Genomic DNA, 21,619 nt, shown 5'->3' with positions numbered 1-21,619 from the left:
CAATCTGATGGCCTGTGTCTAACCGAGCTCTTGCTGCAGTGCCCAACCTATGCCAAGCACTTAACACATACCACAGTTATTAGTATCATCACTACTATTACAACAGGGTTAGTAGACACATTCCCCCTCTAGACTGTGAGCCCATTGTCGGGTAGGGACCATCTCTATACATTGCCAACTTGTACTTCCCAAGTGCTCAGTACAGTGCTCTGCACACAGTAAGCGCTCAATAAATATGACAATGAATGAACAAGGTGTTCACAAACTAGATGGGGAGACATACATGAATATAAATACATAAGTGATGTGTATTCTGGCATTTAAGCAATGAATACCCCAAGGATTGTATTTATTATTAGAAAAGGGGAGGGGAAAGCAGAAACCCAGAGAGATGGAGGGACACCGCTAAAGTCACGCTGCAAGTCACTTAAGTCACTTCAATATGACTGATTGATTCCCAAGTAGTAGAACCTGGGACAACCTCCAGTCTGAGCCACTGCCCTCCTCCAACTCACGCCGCCGCCTTCCTGTCTCTTGGGCCTAAGCAGGTCATGTCATCCGGCCTAGCCCTGCACAACAAGTCGATAGGGGCAGAGAGAAATCTGAGACTCTCCCACCGATGGGAGCCACATTCTTCTCGAGACACTCAGGGTGGGTATGGGGGGAGAGAGAAGGAGAAAAAGAGGGTGTCATCACCCCCTCTGCTGGCCCTCTCACATCTCCATCCCCCTTACATGCGTGGGTGAGACTGAAGGAATGAAAGGTGGAGGTGGGGAGGGAGGAGGGAGGGTGATAGCTTGTCAATCTACAAATTAGAAGCTGGTGACATCCTCCTGCTTTGAGTACACCGCTCATACCCCCAAATTATAACCCTTCTGGGGAGCAGAGCCAGCTGCCAGTGGATCGAGGGACACAGGAAAGACAGAAAAAAATATCCATTTTATTCCATACAGATGTAGATGGGCTTACAGAGCCCAGGCAGCCAAGGGGATAGAGAGGGGAGGACGAGAGGAGGGGGCCAGACCGTGCCATTTCTGTTGGTAGGATTGGGGGGGGAAAACCATTCTGCATCTTCCCACTTTAGAATTTGCTGCTAGTCCTCTCCCCCACTATTGTGCTCAGCCAGGAGGGATGGAGGACATAGAGTAGTGACGCATGCATACAGATAGACACACACACACCCCACTACTTCTGTCCCTGTACCCCACTCCCCCACGGGCACGCCCCTCGGTGGGAAAGAGAGTCTGTACTCTTGAAGCCAGAGCAGGCCCGAGAACTCCCAACGGACCAGAGCGGGAGTAAGTCGCACTGACTATAGAATTAAGGGCCCCGGCACGACTTCACACCCGGTCTTGAGGTCCACGGAGTACAGGCACAGGACTCTAGACCCCTGTTTCCAGAAACCTTTACCCCTCCGAAGTAGGGCAGCCCCTCTCGCCCTGCTCATGTCCCAGCCCTCGCTCTCACACAAGAAACAGACACACACACACACACACCTCCATCACCTCCTAGAGTTGCAAGAGACTGATTTGGCACCCATGATGCGGGGTTTGACCCTTGACTCCTAAAAGAAATGGCATTGTCTGGAAGGAGGGGATACAGTTGTGGGTTGGGGGGCCAGGGGGTGGGGGGCCAGGGCGTGGGGGAGCGGTGACCAGGGGGCAGCAGCCCAGTGCCAACCGATTCCCTCATGGTGGGGCCGGCGCAATCAATCTATGAGTGTCCATAACACCAGGTGAGTAGCTGGTCAGTCCTCCACTGTCCACAGGGTCGGGTGGTCCGGTTCGGGGCTGTGCTGTGGCTTTCCTGGGGACAGATGTGACCGTTGGTTGGCCGACAAGGTATGCCGCAGCCCGGCCAGGGGGAGAGAGCCAGTCAAGCACAGTTGGGCGTGGGGAAGGCTTGGATGGGTCTCCAGTGGGGAGCCAATTCCTCCAGCCTGGGAGCAGGAAGTTGGATGTTGGGTAGCAGCCTGGTCAGGGGTCACTGCCGAGCCCAGAGGGACTCAGTCATTACTCCGGTTTGTGGACTATAAGGATGCAGTGGCGTGTGTGTGTGTGTGTGTGTGTGTGTGTGTGTGTGTAGTAGTAGTAGTAGTAGTAGTAGTAGTGGGGGATATGGTTCCCCTTACTATACTCTCTCAAGCACTTCATGGCGTGCTCTAGACTTAAGTGCACTATAAAGCCCATCGATTCCTTCCACTTGCCCGAAACAGAACCCAGACAGCCCCAAGCTTAATGCATAAAACTCACTGTTCTGTCCAGTCCTGTCTGCACCAACACGTCCTTGGGAGGCGGGGTTGGACCAGGGGTCAGGGTCTTCCAGGATGCACCTGGGGCTCAGGCTCTTTCCTTGGCCCTAAGGAGAAATCTTGTCAGGTCTCAGATCGCGGGGGCTGCAGCCCCAGCCCCATCTGTGCCCCCATGCTGCAGCTGGACTGTCCCCTGCAGGCTCACTCACCCCAGAAGTGAGAGCGAGCACAAGAGGAAAAGAGGAAGCGAGTAAGAGAGAGAGAGAAAGAGCGAGAGCCCGAGTAAGAGCCAGAGATGAGGGGCGACCCCTCCGACACAACAGAGCAGCTGCCATTCACACACCCTGCAGGGGAGGCCCTGACTGGCTTTGTCACCCCAAGGCAGGACACCCCAGGCAGTCTGGGTTTCCCCCAGAGTCACGGCCCCTGCAGACCCCACCCACCAATTCCCCAGGGGCTTATCTTTGAACAGGATTGTCTAAGAGGCTTCTCCAGGGGGCAGAAACAAGCTGGGCTTCTGCCCTTTCTCTCAGGCAGCCAAATCCCTGAACACTTACCCAGTGCCAGGTCCTTCACCCCTGCTCCACAGGAGGCCGGATTGGGGCAGCTGACCCCAAATTTGGCCTAGCGCTAGACCACACCCCCTCAAGCACCCGATTTAGGAGACACAGTCCTTGCCCACTGGGAGCTCACAATCTAAGTCAGTCAGTCAGTTCATTGCATTGGAGTGCTTCCCATGTGCAGAACACTCTGCTAACCCGTTGGCACATACTACAATAGAACAATGCAACAAACATGCCACAACAAGCTCACAGCCTAGAGGGGTACACAATGACTTTGGAACAACATGGGGAGAATGCTTCAAAGAGGTCAGCGTTACATAGCACACATTGCCCCTGCTCTCAGGAAGTGTCCGATCTACATGACAGGCATTAAAATTGAGTTTTATGCAGGTGGAACGGCATAGACACTGTCAGTACATGAAGTTGTACATGCTGAACCCATGATAAGCTTGAATCGGCATGAAAAACAAGTAAATCAGTAGGTAGAGTGAAGGGTGGCAGTATTGCATTAAGACAGCAAGAGTGTTTATCGTACGCCATTTGACAGAGCACCGTACAAAGAGCCCGACGGGCGTGAGAGGCCTCAGTCAATCGTACCTGTCCAGCACTTACTGCAGAGCACAATATAACCATCGATAGATTCTCTGTCCACTGTGACCTTACCATCCAGAAGGGGAGACAGACTTTAATAGGAATAAATTACGTCCATTTATGTAGGAGCCGTGACAAGTGGGTGGAAGAGTCAATTGGAAATATTCTGTAGACTAGATGCCAACTCAAGGAGAGATGTGCACATCGTAACTCCATCTCCCAGGCGCGCATCTATTAAGTACTCAACGAATACTGTTGGAGACGCGGCCTCTGCTCTTACAACCGCGCTTGTGTCGGCGGTGCTCTGGGTCAGGCCGGTGTATATACTGAGCACGCAGTACTGTATTAAGCATTTTGGAGAGCACAGTGGAACAGACATTCCCCACCCACAACCAGTTTACAGTCTACTCCACATGGGTGGGGCCACTGAACCCCAACTCACTGCTGGGCTCTTGTGGGGCTCTCATGGAGTCCCACAGCGGCATAATGGGAGACTTGTATCTCAGGGTACAGGAATTGGGAAGCCCAAAAAGAGTCTCCCGACGGCGAGCTGCGGTCGGCGCAATCTGCCCTCGAGGGCTGCGTGATGGCGCTGCCACCCCACCCCTTCCCCATCGGTGGGTCTCGGTTCCCGTCCCCGGGGGGACTCACATTCTGACGCTCCAGGACCGACCCACGGTGCTGAATTCAGTGAGGAGAGTGGAGAACAGAGGGCAAGTTTTCCGTGGATGGGGGCTGGAGAGGCACCCCATTTTGGATAATGGGGTGGGGGGTTGCACAATCCCTGCAGAAACTGTGTCTGGAATCCAGCACATTCCAGGCACAAAGTCCTGTGTTGAGGTTGTGGAAGGTCACTCGCTTGGATGACTTTAGGGTCAAGTAGGCAACACTAGCTAACTGGGGCCTGGCGAGAGCACAGGAAGAGAGCTCAATGACAGAGACAAAGACACACAGAGACACTCAGACACAGTGAGCATGCACCCCCCTCATGCACCCCATGGTTTCAGCCCCATCAAAACCCTCACCTCTAGATCCAGAGCAGCAATCATCTCCCTAAAATACAAATGAACTTCATTGCATCACAACCCCTCAACTTCCTCCACTCCAGAGAACAAAATCAGAGGCCCGGCTACCAACACTGTTAACCGCACACATCAGTGTCCAATCTGACAGCACTTGGAACACATATTAAGTACCTACGAAACACCATCATCTCATCAACAGAATGGACAAGGAAATGCTATCCAACACATTATTCTCCTACCACCCTCAGCCCTCTCCACTACAGACACATCATTAATCCAACTGACAATGCCTATCCAGCCCTAGTCTCCTGCCTGCCCTGCTACACACACACCTCCAGCTTTCTTCCCCCCCGCCCCCCCCCAGCCCCCCTTCCTTGGAAAATTCAGTACAGGTGATATCACTTATCCCAACCCTAGATTATCAACTCCACTGCTATCACTACCTAGCTTGTATCTACTCCAGTGCTTAGTACAGTGCTTGGCATATAGTATTTAACAAGCACCATTATTTTTTATCAATAATACAAAGTCAATCATATTTATGGAGCACTTACTGTAGGCAGAGCACTGTCTTAAGCACTAGGGTGAATACAAACTCCTAACTGCAGCCCCCTTCACCAGGGTACCGCTGGCACCACCACTATGTCAGTTATCCCCAGTGCGGGTCTCCCTTCTTCAGCCCTTTCATTCTAACCCTGAGTCCAGCCCATTCCTCAACCCCCTCAATCACCATAATGAATTAAAAATCACTAATATCCCAAACCTAAGCATCCAACTCCCCTCACAAGCCACTCCCTAACATCAGTTAGCCCAGCATTAAGTTACCCCCAAAAAGCATCAGGTCAAGTCACTTCGGATCCATCAAAACCAAACCATTTGTCCTACCCGCCTCAGCACCACCAGGACCACTGGTGTATGAAGTAGGTAGAGAAAGCCAACTTTGGGGGACTCTTAATCCAATATATCAACTACCACAACTGAAAAAAAGATAAGCTAATCATAGGGCCATTACAGGCCCTCCTCACCAGAATGCCAGAGGAACACACTCTGTCTTCTCTCCTCAGCCTCCTTCTCTTCTCAACAGGTAAAACCCACAGGCCTTACCTCTGGGACATTAAAGGAGCAGTGCCCTTGCCCCCTTGACTGGAGAGACTAATGGAGAGACTGGGTTTTCAAGAGGCGGGGCTGTAGGAGCAAGGAAAAAAAAAGAGGCAGAAGGCTATTAAGGAGAAGGGCATTTGCAGCTGCTCAGTGTTAAAAGGATCTGGAAAACCGTCCTTAATTACAGACACCTGCAACCCATTCAAATGCTCTTCGAGGATAGGGTCTAATTCTCATCCAGGGCTTTTCCAGTGCCTAGTACAGTGCTTTGCACCAAGGAGGTTATTCAATAAACAAGAATAAACGAGCAAATGAATCAATGAAGCAGCGTGGCTCAGTGGAAAGAGCCCGGGCTTTGGAGTCAGAGGTCATGGGTTCAAATCCCAGCTCCCTCACTTGTCAGCTGTGTGACTTTGGACAAGTCACTTCATTTCTCTGTGCCTCAGTTACCTCATCGGTAAAATGGGGATGAAGACTGTGAGCCCCACGTGGGACAACCTGAACACCTTGTAACCCCCCAGCGCTTAGAACAGTGCTTTGCACATAGTAAGAGCTTAATAAATGTCATTAAAAAAAATTTAAAAAGGAATCAATCAATGACTCAAGCTCTAAAGCTCTTCCCTGAGGCCTCCCCAGTCCCCAGGCCCCACTGTCCCCTCCACTCTGTCTCTCCTTTTTGCTTCCTTTTTAATGGCATATGTTAAGCACTTTCTGTGTGCCAGGCACTGTGCTGGGCACCACTGTGGATACAAGACAGGTTGGACACGGTCTCTATCCCACGTGGGGCTCACACTCTTGTCCCTCCACTTTGTAGATGAGATGACTGAGGCCCAGAGAAGTGAAGCAAACTGCCCAGGGTCGCACAGCCGAGGGGTGGCAGAGCCGGGGTTGGGACCCAGATCCTCTGACTCCCAGGCCTGGGCCCTTTCCGCTAGGCCGTGCTACTTCTCTCCTCCCTGCTTCTGTTCCTTTCAGCCTCTTGGGAAGGACTATTGGTGTAAGAAATAATTAGAGGAGGCCAGGTTTGGGGGGGCTCTTAATCCAAGAGCCTGGGGAGAGTGGAAGGAAAAGGCAGGGAAGGTGAAAAAGACAGGAAGGAAGGGCGGGTCAGCTTTAAGGCTGGCCACTAGGGTGGCCGCTGATGGCCCTTGCAGATCTTGGATAATAATAATGGTATTTGTTAAGCGCTTACTTGGTAGCAAGCACTGCTCTAAGCCCTGTTGCCCAGGGTGTCTCATGTCTCACGGAACACTTTTTTATGCTATTTATTTATGCTATTTGAGCGCTTACTATGTGTTCAACACCGTTCTAAGCCCTGGGGTAGAAACAAGTGAATTAGTTCGGATACAGTCCCTGTCTCTTATGGGGCTCACTGTCTAAAAAGGAGGGAGAACAGGAGAACCATAGCACAGAGAAGGAGAGTGACTTTGACAAGGTCACACAGCAGACAAGCGGCAGAGCCAAGATTAGAACCCTTGACCTTCTTACTCCCAGACCCGTGCATGACTGACTTTTTTGAACTTCACAATGTTGATCCTTTCCTTTCCACTCATTCTTCAGTGTGCCATTATTTTACTCAAATTCACCCTTCTTCGGCACTCCTCATTTCAGGGAGGTAGAATTTAGGGAAAATGGGGGAATTGTATGGTTCTTTTAAAGGCATGTCTCCTCCGAGAGGCCTTCCCTGATTAAACGCTCGTCAAACCTGGGGAAATGGGGGAATTTTATGGCTCATTTAAGGCACATCTCCACCAAGAGGCCTTCCCTGAGTGAGCCCCCATACCCTTTTCTTCCACTTCCTTCTGCGTTGCTCTGACTTGCTCCCTTTATTCACCCCCGCCCTCAGCCCCATAGCACTTTTGTCAAGCAGGATGTCTCGGTGGAAAGAGCACGGGCTTGGGAGTCAGAGGTCATGGGTTCTAATCCCAGCTCTGCCACTTGTCAGCTGGGTGACTTAGGGCAAGTCATTTAACTTGGATAACTTGGATATTATTGGTTCAGGGCTTGGTCCCCTTCTGTTCTCGATCTACACGCACTCCCTTGGTGACCTCATTCGCTCCGATGGCTTCAACTATCATCTCTACGCTGATGACACCCAGATCTACCTCTCTGCCCCTGCTCTAGCCCCCTCTCTCCAGGCTCGCATCTCCTCCTGCCTTCAGGACATCTCCATCTGGATGTCTGCCCGCCACCTAAAGCTCAACATGTCGAAGACTGAACTCCTTGTCTTCCCTCCCAAATCTTGCCCTGTCCCTGACTTTCCCATCTCTGTTGATGGCACTACCATCCTTCCCGTCTCACAAGCCCGCAACCTTGGTGTCATCCTCGACTCCGCTCTCTCATTCACCCCTCACATCCAAGCCGTCACCAAAAGCTGCCGGTCTCAGCTCCGCAACATTGCCAAGATCCGCCCTTTCCTCTCCATCCCAACCGCTACCCTGCTCATTCAAGCTCTCATCCTATCCCAGCTGGACTACTGCATCAGCCTTCTCTCTGATCTCCCATCCTCGTGTCTCTCTCCACTTCAATCCATACTTCATGCTGCTGCCCGGATTATCTTTGTCCAGAAACGCTCGGGGCATATTACTCCCCTCCTCAATAATCTCCAGTGGCTACCAACAACCTGCACATCAGGCAGAAACTCCTCACCCTGGGCTTCAAGGCTCTCCATCACCTCGCCCACTCCTACCTCACCTCCCTTCTCTCCTTCTACAGCCCAGCCCGCACCCTCCGCTCCTCCGCCGCTAATCTCCTCACCGTACCTCGTTCTCGCCTGTCCCGCCATCGACCCCCGGCCCACGTCACCCCCCGGGCCTGGAATGCCCTCCCTCTGCCCATCCGCCAAGCTAGCTCTCTTTCTCCCTTCAAGGCCCTACTGAGAGCTCACCTCCTCCAGGAGGCCTTCTCAGACTGAGCCCCTTCCTTCCTCTCCCCCTCGTCCCCCTCTCCATCCCCACATCTTACCTCCTTCCCTTCCCCACAGCACCTGTATATATGTATATATGTTTGTACATATTTATCACTCTATTTATTTATTTATTTTACTTGTACATATCTATTCTATTTATTATATTTTGTTAGTATGTTTGGTTTTGTTCTCTGTCTCCCCCTTTTAGACTGTGAGCCCACTGTTGGGTAGAGACTGTCTCTATATGTTGCCAATTTGTACTTCCCAAGCGCTTAGTACAGTGCTCTGCACACAGTAAGCGCTCAATAAATACGATTGATGATGATGATGATTTAACTTCTCTGAGCCTCAGTTACCTCATCTGTAAAATGGGGATTAAGACTGTGAGCCCCACATGGGACAACCTGATCAGCTTGTATCCCCCCCAGCACTTAAAACAGTGCTTTGCACATAGTAAGTGCTTAACAAACACCATTATTAATATTATTATTATTATATCCATAATTTCTTTATTTATATCAATGTTGGTCTCCCCCTCTAGACTGTAAACTCGGTTTGGGAAGGGAATGTGTCCGCCTATTCTACATTCCACGGAACCTGCCCTCTCAAAGGTCACCAATGATCTCCTGCTTGCCAAATCCAACGGCTCATACTCTGTCCTAATCCTCCTCGACCTCTCAGCTGCCTTTGACACTGTGGACCACCCCCTTCTTCTCAACACGCTATCTGACCTTGGCTTCACAGACTCCGTCCTCTCCTGGTTCTCCTCTTACCTCTCCGGTCGTTCTTTCTCAGTCTCTTTTTGGAGGCTCCTCCTCCCCCTCCCATCCTCTTACTGTGGGGGTTCCCCAAGGTTCAGTGCTTGGTCCCCTTCTGTTCTCGATCTACACGCACTCCCTTGGTGACCTCATTCGCTCCCACGGCTTCAACTATCATCTCTACACTGATGACACCCAGATCTACATCTCTGCCCCTGCTCTCTACCCCTCTCTCCAGGCTCGCATCTCCTCCTGCCTTCAGGACATCTCCATTTGGATGTCTGCCCGCCACCTAAAGCTCAACATGTCGAAGACTGAACTCCTTGTCTTCCCTCCCAAACCTTGCCCTCTCCCTGACTTTCCCATCTCTGTTGACTGCACTACCATCCTTCCCATCTCACAAGCCCGCAACCTTGGTGTCATCCTCGACTCCGCTCTCTCATTCACCCCTCACATCCAAGCCGTGACCAAAACCTGCCAGTCTCAGCTCCACAGCATTGCCAAGATCCGCCCTTTCCTCTCCATCCAAACCGCTACCCTGCTCGTTCAAGCTCTCATCCTATCCCGTCTGGACCACTGTATCAGCCTTCTCTCTGATCTTCCATCCTCATGTGTCTCCCCACTTCAATCCATACTTCATGCTGCTGCCCGGACTGTCTTTGTCCAGAAACGCTCTGGGCATGTTACTCCCCTCCTCAAAAATCTCCAGTGGCTACCAATCAATCTGCACATCAGGCAGAAACTCCTCACCCTCGGCTTCAAGGCTCTCCATCACCTTGCCCCCTCCTACCTCACCTCCCTTCTCTCCGTCTACAGCCCACCCCGCACCCTCCGCTCCTCTGCCGCTAATCTCCTCACCGTGCCTCGTTCTCCCCTGTCCCGCCATCGACCCCCAGCCCATGTCATCCCCCTGGCCTGGAATGCCCTCCCTCTGCCCATCCGCCAAGCTAACTCTCTTCCTTCCCTTCAAGGCCCTGCTGAGAGCTCACCTCCTCCAGGAGGCCTTCCCAGACTGAGCCCCTTCCTTCCTTTCCCCCTCGTCTCCCCTCTCCATCCCCCCCATCTTACCTCCTTCCCTTCCCCACAGGCACCTGTATATATGTATATATGTTTGTACGTATTTATTACTCTATTTATTTATCTTACTTGTACATATCTGTTCTATTTATTTTATTTTGTTAGTATGTTTGGTTTTGTTCTCTGTCTCCCCCTTTTAGACTGTGAGCCCACTGTTGGGTAGGGACTGTCTCTATATGTTGCCAACTTGTACTTCCCAAGCGCTTAGTACAGTGCTCTGCACACAGTAAGCGCTCAATAAATACGATTGATTGATTGATTGATTGAATGGGTGTGGCCTAATGGAAAGAGCAACCAATCAATCAGTCATATTTATTGAGGGTTTATTGTGTGCCAAGCACAAGCCAGGGAGTCAGAGGACCTGGGTTCTAATCTCAGCTCCACCACTTGTCTGCTGTGTGAGTAGCGACTGTATCTGTTGCCAAACTGTACTTTCCAAGCACTTAGTACAGTGCTCTGTACACAGTAGGCACTCAAATACGACTGACTGACTGAATGAATGAAAGTATGAGAGAGAATAGAATAGAATTAATCCCCATTTTACAGTTGAGGAAACTGAAGCACAGAGAAGTGAAGTGTCTTGGCCAAGCAGCCCCATCAAGCAACTGGCAGAACCCGGGATTAGAATCCAGATCCTCCGACTCCCAGGCCCACTAGGACACAAAGCTTGAAGTTGGGAGTGTAGAAGCACAAGGGTCAACTGGTCCAGCTCTTGTCTCCCTTTCTTTGTTTCAGCCCTAGGCCTGCTTGACCACTCACATCACTTAACTTTCACTTGATTTACTCAAGACAATTCTGGCAATGACAAATTACTTAAGGACTGGATTTACTCAAGACAACTTAGTTACAAAGATGAAACTACTCTCTTGTGCTAACCAAGACCCCTGGCCCTGACTATCAGTATAATCAGATCACCTAAAACAAAGCAGATCCAGAGTTGGATGGAAAACGCCTGGGGAGTTTACTGCCTTCTATTCTAAAGGATTTCTCTTGTATTGTATTCTTCTGATAATATGAATGTTGTTCCAACTGTGTGTAGAGAAACTCTGTATTGCTCGAAGTCGAGCTGGCCTTGGTGGACAGAGATAATTTTTGCCACTCAACCAGCACTGTCTGCTAGCACTCATAGAAATAAACTTGTCTCTGACATAGCCTCAAAACACAATGCACAGTTCGGGAAGTTGTTGGATCCCTGCCCTCAAGGTAGCTTAAAATCTACTAGGAGTGACGGATGATAGTTTTACTCTCCTAATACGAACAATGACCACGGTAATAACGGTGGAATCTATTAAGCATTCACTATATGCCAAGCACTACACTAAGCACTGAGACAACCACAAGATAACCAGGTCAGACACTGTCTGCCCCAGAAAGAGGTCCCAGGCTGAGGAAGATGGAGAACGGGTACTGAACCTGTTTTCAGAAGGGGAAAGAGAAACCGAGGGAAGTGAAATGATTTGCCCAAGGCCACATAGTGCTTGAATCCCCACTTTGCAGATGAGGGAACAGAGGCACAGAGAAATTATGTGACTTCCCCAAGGTCACATGGCAGGCAATGAAGTGCTTACTGCACACAGAGCACTGTACTAAGCAGTTGAAAGAGTACAGTACAAGAGTTGGTAGGCAAACTCCCTGCCTAAAATGAGCTTTTACAGTCCAGAGGGGGAGACAGACATTAATATAAATCCTTTATTTACATCCAATCATTCATTCATTCAATTAAGTCAATCCTATTTACTGAGCTCTTACTGTGTGCAGAGCACTGTACTAAGCCCTTGGGAGAGGGCTATTCAGTAATTCTCTAGACCATGAGGTCATTGTGAGCGGGGAATGTCACCATTTATTGTTTAGTTGTATTTCCCCAAGCGCTTCGTACAGTACCCTGCACACAGTAAGAGTTCAATAAATACAACTGAATGAATCAATAATAAACAGGCACATTCCCTGCCCACGAAGAGCTAGAGCAGTCCAGAGTGGATGAGAAAGACAGCAATACAAATAAACAAATGAAATGAGTTCACATCTTCAAAGGCAGGGGGAGTGTCTCATGTGTATGGGACTGTCCTAGGCATCTCATACGGTGCCCTGCGCAAAGAAACCTTCCCTGTCTAAGCCCCCTTTTCCTCTTCTCCCACTCTCTTCTCCATCACCCTGGCTTGCTCCCTTCATTCATGCCCCCTCCCAGCCTCTCAACATTTAACTCCATATGATGATGATGGCATTGATTAAGTGCTTACGATGTGCAATATCTGTCATTTATTGATTGATATTAATGTCTTTCTTCCCCTCTAGACTGTAAACTCATTGTGGGCAAGGAATATGCGAGTCAGGTCTGTCCGAGCCCCCTCACCCCCTGGCTTGCCACACATTGGCATTTCTTTCGGAACTGGTGCTCCCAGAGGGGACGGCTAATGCCCGTTAGACAAGGGGCTCATTTTCGTAGTGGCTAGAGCACGGGCTTGGGAGTCAGAAGGTCATGGACTCTAATCCCGGCTCCTCCACTTGTCTGCTGTGTGGCCTGGGGAAAGTCACTTCACTTCTCTGGGCCTCAGTTCCCTCATCTCTAAAATGGGGATGAAGACGGTCAGCCCCATGTGCGACAACCTGATTACCTTGTATCTACCCCAGCGCTGAGAACAGTGCTTGGCACATAGTAAGCAGCTTAACAAATACCAACATTATTAGAGAAGCAGCATGGCTCAGTGGAAAGAGCACGAGCTTTGGCATCAGAGGTCATGGGTTCAAATCCCAGCTCCGCCACTTGTCAGCTGTGTGACATTGGGCAAGTCACTTAACTTCTCTGTGCCTCAGTTACCTCATCTATAAAATGGGGATGAAGACTGAGAGTCCCACGTGGGACAACCTGATCACCTTGTAACCTCCACAGCACTTAGAACAGTGCTTTGCACATAGTAAGCACTTAATAAATGACATTATTATTATATGTCTGTTTATTGTTATACTGTACTCTTCCAAGCATTTAGCACAGTGATCTGCACTTAGCAAGCGCTCAAGAAATATGATTTAATGAATAAATTAATGAATAATAATAATAATTACAGTATTTGTTAAGCACTGCCTGAAAGCAGACAAGCATTAAATACTATTGAAGGAAAGCTCGGAGAGAAAAAATAGTCTATCATCAATCGTATTTATTGAGCGCTTACTATGTGCAGAGCACTGTACTAAGCGCTTGGGAAGTACAAATTGGCAACATATAGAGACAGTCCCTACCCAACAGTGGGCTCACAGTCTAAAAGTCTATGGCTTCTAGACAAGCGGTGTAGCCTAGTGGATAGAGCACGGGCCTGGGAGTCAGGAGGACCTGGATTCTAATCCCAGCTCTGCCACTTGCCTGCTAGGTGACACTAGGCAAACCACTTCCCTTCTCTGCACCTTAGTTGGACAGTGAACATGGACTGTTCAATCTGATTAGCTTGTATCACTCCCAAACTGGCATAGTACCTGGCACACAGTAAGGACTTTACAAATACCAGTAAAAAAAAAAAAAAGCACTTGGATTGGCTCCCCTTTATTCACCCCTCCTCAGTCCCACAACACTTACGTATGTATCTATAAGATATTGATTTATATTCCTGTCTGTCTCCCCCTCTTGACTGTAAGATCACTGTGGACAGGGAAGTCATTCATTCAATCGTATTTATTGAGGGCTTACTGTGTGCAGAGCACTGTACTGAATATATCTATGTGTTACAGTGGAGTCTCCCAAGAGCTTAGTACAGTGCTCTGCACACTCTCTGCTCTTAGTACACTTAGTACACAGTGCACTAAGTACTTAGTACTTAGTACACTTAGTGCTCTTAGCACTTAGTACAGTGCTCTGCACACCCTACCCGCTCATACTATGCGGGGAGACAGACATTCAGATATAATAAATGCCAGACATGGACATAAGTGTTCTGGGGCTGGGAGGAGGGATGAATAAAGGAAGCGAGTCAGAAGGTAGTGGGAGAAGAGGAAAGGAGGGCTTAATCGGGGAAGGCCTCCCAAGTGCTTAATACACAGTAAGCACTCAATAAATATGACCGACTGTCCAGGTTGATAAACGAATACTTGTTGGACTGATCGACAACATGGTTAGTGATGGAAAATATAAAGAACCTCAGATGATATTTAACACCCATTCCCTCCCTCCATTATCCCCTAGGTTTCACAGGGGTTTCTCCCAAACAGATTTTCAAGCTGGGACCAAGTCATGGATCTGACCATTCTGGGGCCTGAGCCAGGCCAAGTTACCCAAGAGGCCCAAGTTGAGGTGGGCTGGGCCAAACTATTCATTCGTTCATTCATTCAATCATATATATTGAGCACTTACTCTGTGCAAAGTACTGTGCTAAGTGCTTGGGAGAGCGCAATAGAACAATAAATTGATACACTCCCCGTCCACAACGAGCCAGGGAGCTGGCCTGGAGGTTGGGCCCCTTTTGACTTGGCTGGTGACTTCTTCATTCATTCACCAATTCAGTCGTATTTATTGAGCACTCACTGTGTGCAGAGCACTGTAGTAAGTGCTTGGGAAGAACAAATCGGCAACATAGAGAGACGGTCCCTACCAAACAACAGGCCCCAAATGCTGTGGAGAAGCCTCCTAGCCTAGTTGCTGGAGCCCGGGGCCTGCAAGTCAGAGGACCTGCATTCTAATCTTAGCTCTGCCACTTGTCTGCTGTGTGACTTTGGACAAGTCACTTTACTTTTCTCGGTCTCAGTTACCTCTTCTGTAAAATGGGGATGAAGACTGTAAGCATTGTGAGGGATGAAACACAGTGAAGTTCCCTCAGGAGACCCCAAGAGGGAAGGCAGAAGCTATCTCCCCGGGCCAGGCTGGGTTACACCAAATACAACGAACCGGAAGGAGATAAAGGGAGATAAAACAGCCATATTGCAGAACCTGCTTACCAAAAAACAGGATGCAACTAACCAAAAAATAACAGGATGCAGCTTAAATCGCAATGCTACTGTCAGCCTTGTACACGACCGCATGTTGGGTGCTAGCTGCCGCGATTAAATTGTACGCCCTAAGAATCCAGCCAATGGAGAAAGGGGATAGTTGGTGGGAGGAAGAGGATGCGTTAGGGCTATAAAAATCGGCTTTGCACAATCAACAAGCGCACTCCCCGGCTGACGCTGTTTGAGCGACGGCGGTGGTGTCCTTCCTCATGAGAAAGAATAAAGACTCTTTCTGATCCTGACCCGGACTCTGGTTTGGTGGGTAGAGGGAGCCACTATCCCACACAGTTTGGGGGCTCATCCGGGATCCTCTCCGAATGGGGAAAGCCTCCCTTGGCCTGGGCTGACTGGTAGGACGTTCCGCTGAAATTTTCAGTGGCCCTCGGTCTGGCCTGGGAAGAGCTCTCCTCTGACGAGAAAAGACCCGAGGAGAGTCCAGAGCCGGGGTCAGAAACAGCCAACAGGGGCACGACGAAGGTCACTCGCGGGAACGATTGGTCACGTAAGTCTGTGCACAGACCCAGATGGGATCTGGGTGACTGGGCAGGGTGGAGAGGCGGTACTGTTGAGGCTGCGGAGTTGGACTCCGGCCAAGAGCACAAGAGAGAAAAGAGCCTTCTCCACCCGGTGCGGTTCTGATTGAGTCTGAGCGACAGCTCCAGGCAAGAGCACAGGAGAGAAAAGAGCCCCAGCCTCAGAGAGAGTCGAGTGGCATAGGCCCCCTTAAAGGTACCTACATTCGAGTATTGGGATGAACCTCCAAAATATGGAAAAATTATAGAATACATTCTGTTGATATTTGTCTCCCCCCTCCACCAAATCTAAGTCGTAAACCTGTTGTGGACGGGGGAGGTCACTGTTTACCTGTTTATCGTTGTACGTGTTTTTGTAAGCACTTGGTACCATGGTCTGTGCACGATTAACGTTCTCTAGATATTAGAAAGTGACAGGAGTGTCTGTTTGACTCGAGGAAACGAAGGTGGGAAATGGGAAAAATCTCAGTCAAAACCGAGTGGTGGGAAGTCCCTCCTGGAAATTCCGGAAGGCAGTCCCATGAATTTCCAAAGTATAAGAGAAAAGAGAAGAAATGAATTATAAAAATTATTATTAAATAATTAAATATTACTGCCTAACTTGGGCTGGCGCCCACCTCGGAGGGAACGTCTTCTGGCCAAAGTACGGATCCTCCAAGGACTGGGTTTGCCAAGAAATGAACAGCTATGTAATTATGAGGGAACCCCAGAATGATGGGGAATGTGCGTAAGCCGCAGTCAGGCGGCCGTCGGTGGGTAAGGTTGTGGTGGAGGAAATTAAATTTGTGGTGAAGGAAATAGATGAGAAGAAAGATAGAGGGGGGAAGAAAGAGAAAAACTAGCACGCCAAAGTGATGGTGCAGACTCTAAAACAACAGGAAAAGCAAAGAAAGATTATGATACAAATCGTGCAGACGGCGGCAAAGTTGATTATGACTTGCTACGCCTGCGGCCAGCAAGGACATATGAAAAGAGAGTGTCCTCAGCGGGAAAAAGAAAAGAGTTCTATGTACATGAAGGAAAAGGGAAGAAAGAAAAGGGAAGATGAAGTAATTGCAGTTGAAAGAAATTGTCTGCTCAGGCATCTACACCCTGCGAAGCAGGTGTCCCATAACGGGGGAATGAGGGGTGGAGAGATTGCCTCTGAAGGAAATTGTATGTGTATGAAGGTTAGAGTAAGTGTGTGTGAAGAAGAAAGAGAAGGGACAGGAGAGAATTTTAGTAATTCCTTCGTGAACGAGGAAGGTTAGGGAGGTCTGAGGTTCATAGAGCAAGTCCACCCTAAGTCCTTGATAAATTTGAGGGTGGGCAGAGAAAAACAAGATTATACCTTTTTGATAGACACGGGCGCTACCCGATCGTCTCTAACCAAACTGCCGATAGGGGACAGAATCGGGAGAGAAACCATTATGATCTCGAGGGTGAAGGGAGAGAACTTCCCGGTCCCTGTTACGGAGACCTTAGAACTAGAATACCTAGGGTCAAACTTCTCGGGAAAATTCCTGATCATACCCGAAGCTGGGGTAAACTTGTTGGGAAGGGATTTGATCATCCGGATTTCTATCTGGCTTGTCCCGATGGGGTCCCACATTGTTCCCCAAAGGGTATTATTATTATGAGGGGAAGATAAGAATTGCATTGATCCAAGGGTCTGGGCGGGACCTCGAAATCGGGGAAAATTGAATATCCCCCCCCCCCCCCTTGAAGATTAAGCTACGGGAACCGGGGACTCTGGTGAGAGTGAAACAGTACCCCATCTCACTTGAAGGAAGGCAGCACCTAAAAGCTACTGTAACCTTGTCAGTCTCCTTATAATTTCCCCATACTCCCGATCAAGAAAGGGGATGGTACTTATCGATTGGTCCAGGACTTCCGGGAGGTTAATTAAATAGTACTCCCATCCCACCCCGTGGTCCCAGACCCCTATACTATCCTGGGAAAGATCCGCGGAGAGTAAATGGTTTAGTGTTATCGATTTGAAAGACACGTTTTGGGTATGTCCACTGGACCTGGACAGCAGAGACCTATTTGCCTTTGAATGGGAAGATCCGGACTCGGGTAGGAAACAATAACTAAGGTGGTCTGTCCTTCCCCAAGGATATACTGAGTCGCCTAACCTTTTCGGCCAGGTATTGGAGACTGTCCTCGAGGGTTTCCAGTCCTCCCCTCAGATTCTGGTTCTGCAATATGTTGATGACTTATTGATAGCCGGACCGAAGAGGGAGGATGTGAGCAAAACTTCTGTCGAGCTTCTAAATTTCTTGGGGGACCGGGGACTGAGGGTCTCCCAGAAAAAGATGAAATTTGTGGAAAAAGAGGTGAAATATTTAGGCCACCTCATTAGTAAAGGTAGCAAGAAACTGGATCCAGCCTGAATTTCCGGAATACTCCAGATTCAGCTCCCCAAGACTGAGAGAGAATTGCGGAAATTCCTGGGGCTGGTGGGCTGCTGTAGGTTGTGGATTGATTCCTATGCAACCCTGACAAAACAATTATACCAACACTTGTTAGAGGAAGAACCGGATACCATCCTCTGGGATGAGGAGGGTAGGAACAGTTTTAACGGGTTGAAAGAAACCTTGAGGTCACCCCCGGTGCTGGCGTTACCTTTTCATTTATTCATTAGTGTGGACGGAGGGGTGGCTCTGGGAGTGTTAGCTCAACAAGGGGAGGGGGGGGGGGCAGCGAAGGCCGGTGGCTTTTCTTTCTAAGATCTTAGATCCAGTGGCTCAGGGGTGGCCCACCTGTGTACAGGCTGTGGCCGCCATGGCCATCATGGTAGAAGAGAGCAGGAAACTGACATTTGGGGGCAGCCTGGTTGTCAGTGTTCCTCATCAAGTCAGATCTATTCTAAATCAGAGGGCTGGGAGATGGTTGACAGATTCAAGGATCCTCAAATACGAGGCCATTCTACTCGAAAGAGATGACCTGATACTCTCCCATGACACTAATCAGAACCCAGCCGCGTTCCTGGTGGGAGGGCCTGATGTGGAGTTTAAGGAAGGGGGACATAGTTGCATGGAACTGATGGATTTTCAGATAAGAACCTGAGAGGATCTACAGGAGTCTCCCATTCCTGACAGTGTCAATTTGTTTATAGATGGCTCTTCCCGAATGGTGGACTGGAAACGGAGGTATGGCTATGCAATTATTGATGGAGACAAAACGACTGTGGTAGAACTGGGTGAACTTCCCAATCCTTGGTCAGCTCAGACCTGTGACTTATATGCACTAAGTTGGGCCTTGAAACTCCTGGAAGGCAGAGAAGGGAATATCTATACAAACTCCAAGTACGCCTGGGGAGTCGTACATGTATTCGGAAAAAATTTGGGAGGAAAGAGGCATAATAAATAGCCAGGGAAAAGAGTTAGCCCATCCCACACTATTACAACAGGTACTGAAGGATTTACATCTACCCAAAGCGCTGGCTGTAGTACATGTAAATGGCCACCAAAAGGGAAGCTCTTTCGAGGCTAGAGGGAACCGTCTGGCTGACAAGGAGGCAAAAAGGGCTGGAGAACTCGGGTAAAGAATAACCGAACCCTATATTCGGTCCTGATTCCTACGTTTCTTCCTAATTTGAAGCCTGTATCCCTATCGGAGAAAGAGGCAAAGGGGACCCAAGATTTGGGAGCCCAGAAGGATGAGCAGGGGAGGTGGGTTCTCCCAGACGGGAGGGAGGTCCTTAATGAAGCCACAAAAGACAGGTATTACAGCACCTGCACCAAGGTAGCCATTGTGATGTCCAGAACCTGTGCGATGCAGTACTGGTAAAGTGCATCTGTCCTGGTATTTATACACTCGCCCAGCAGACAGTCGATGGCTGCATTATTTGTCGAAGGACGAATAACAACACCCAGCGACGACGCCCTGGGGGAGGTCGGCCTCCAGGAATTCGACCATTCCAGAGCATCCAAGTGGACTTCACCAAGGTGCCCCCTGTGGGTAGGCTGAAATACCTATTGGTGGTAGTGGATCACCTCACGTCTTGGATGGAGGCCTTTCCCCTGGCTCAGGCCACCGCTACTGTGGTGAGTAAAGCCCTCTTGGAACAAATCATTCCCCAATATGGATTGATACAGAGAATTGACGCAGGCCAAGGAACCTATTTCACTGCTCGGGCCCTCCAGTCTTTGATGAAAGCCTACTCCCTGGCACCCTCCCTCCTAGGGCAGGGTGGAAAGGATGAATCAGGAAATCAAGAAACAGCACACCAGGTTGATGATAGAGACACGACTCCCCTGGACAAAATGTATACCATTAGTTCTCCTCCGCATTAGGACCAAACCCCGCAGGATTATCCCCATATGAACTCCTATATGGTCACCCCTACCCAGCTAGACTGTCCAAAGAAAGATTTCTGAAAGACTATGTACAATCTCTGTTGAGCTATTTGTTTTCCCTACAGAGGAAGGGGATTATCGCTCAAACCCCTCCGATGGGATATCCTGTACAGAAGTTCCAGCCCGGCGACTGGATTCTCATTCGAGCGTGGAAGGAGGAGAAACAGACGCCGATCTGGGAAGGCCCATTCCAGATATTGCTCACCGCAGACACAGCGGTGCGGTTTAAAGAGAGAGGCTGGACTCATTATACCAGAGGGCAGGGACTTGTCCAACAACCTTTAGAGTGGACAATTGCCTCCTGCGATCCTGACCGTATGAAGACCACCATCCGGAGAGGACCCGGAGAGACGGATATCCCTCGGGAATAAGAAAGGACTGGTAACCCCGATTTTCCTCTTAACAGGGGCTGCCTTGATCATCTGGATCCAGAGACTGCGGACTTTATGACCCCTGAAGGTTACCTCCAGTAGGGACAGTGGGTTCTGGGAGCTTGTTTTGGTTTGCCTTTTGTTGTTGGGGGTATGTTTTTAATGTGCCTGTACCTTAGGAATTGTAACTCCATTAGGCAGGACACTTCTCCTTCTGGAGCAGATGTGACGAGTCCTTGTGGGATCATGTGGGCAAGTGTGAGTGGAAAGAGTCCCGACAGTTGTGGAAATGCCAGTATGATTCCACCAGTGGTGTCTTGGGAGGACCCCTAGGGGACGAAACTGTGCAGAACTACTACCCCAGGCCAAATTACAACAGGACCCAACTATTTGAGGAGGAGAGGGAACAGCCGGCGCTAAAGGGTCATTATTAGATCTGTGGCCTGACCGCATATACACACCTGCCCGCAGATTGGTCTCGCAGCTGTTATATTGGCTTAATTAGACCAAAATTCTTTCTCCTGCCGGGGCAGGAGGGAAGTCACTTAGGACAATAATTTAAAAGATAGGAGAAGGAGAAGGTCCTTTGATACTTCGCTAACAAGCACTGGGGATGCAAACGGGTGGGGAGACGAGTGGCCTCCATAAAGAATAATAAGGACCTACGGGCTGGCCACGTGGGCTCAGGACGGGAGTTGGGGGTACCGAACTCCAATTTATATGCTCAACTGGCTAATTAGACTCCAGGCGGTTTTAGAAATTATAACTAACCAAACGGCGAGAGCCCTTGGTCTGTTAGCAGAATAGGCCACTCAAACCATGGAGGCCATCTTACAGCATCGGCTGGTTTTAGACTATTTATTAGCGGCTGAAGGGGGTGTGTGTGGAAAATTAAACCTGTCAAACTGTTGTCTAAAAATTGATGACAATGGGATGGTAGTCATGGAAATAGCTCAGGAAATAAGGAAACTAGCCCATGTTCCTGTGCAAACCTGGAAGACTCCTTTTGGTACCTCATTGATGTCTTGGTTTGGAGGTGCCTGGTGGAGACAGGTTTTATAGTTCTTGCTTCTTGCTATAAGTGGAATAATACTCCTTCCTATCTGTCTGCCCCGTATGATGCAATTAAT

At 49.4% G+C, this 21,619-nt stretch overlaps 1 long non-coding RNA gene across 2 annotated transcripts; it reads right to left on the bottom strand.

The window, feature by feature from the left end:
• Nucleotides 1–920: 920 nt before the first annotated feature.
• On the bottom strand, nucleotides 921–5,545 carry LOC119939989. Of its 2 annotated transcripts, XR_005454871.1 has the most exons (4): nucleotides 5,456–5,542; nucleotides 4,431–4,458; nucleotides 2,253–2,358; nucleotides 921–1,806 (listed from the first exon to the last, which is right to left on the bottom strand). It is a non-coding gene; the product is annotated as an uncharacterized LOC119939989 (long non-coding RNA). The 2 variants fall into 2 exon arrangements; XR_005454870.1 differs by lacking the exon at nucleotides 4,431–4,458 and having other exon boundaries at nucleotides 5,456–5,545.
• Nucleotides 5,546–21,619: the final 16,074 nt, after the last annotated feature.

This window comes from Tachyglossus aculeatus, chromosome 18 (assembly GCF_015852505.1).
Source record: "Tachyglossus aculeatus isolate mTacAcu1 chromosome 18, mTacAcu1.pri, whole genome shotgun sequence".
In the NCBI taxonomy this organism is placed as follows: domain Eukaryota; kingdom Metazoa; phylum Chordata; class Mammalia; order Monotremata; family Tachyglossidae; genus Tachyglossus; species Tachyglossus aculeatus.
This window is presented reverse-complemented; position numbering and strand designations above follow the sequence as displayed.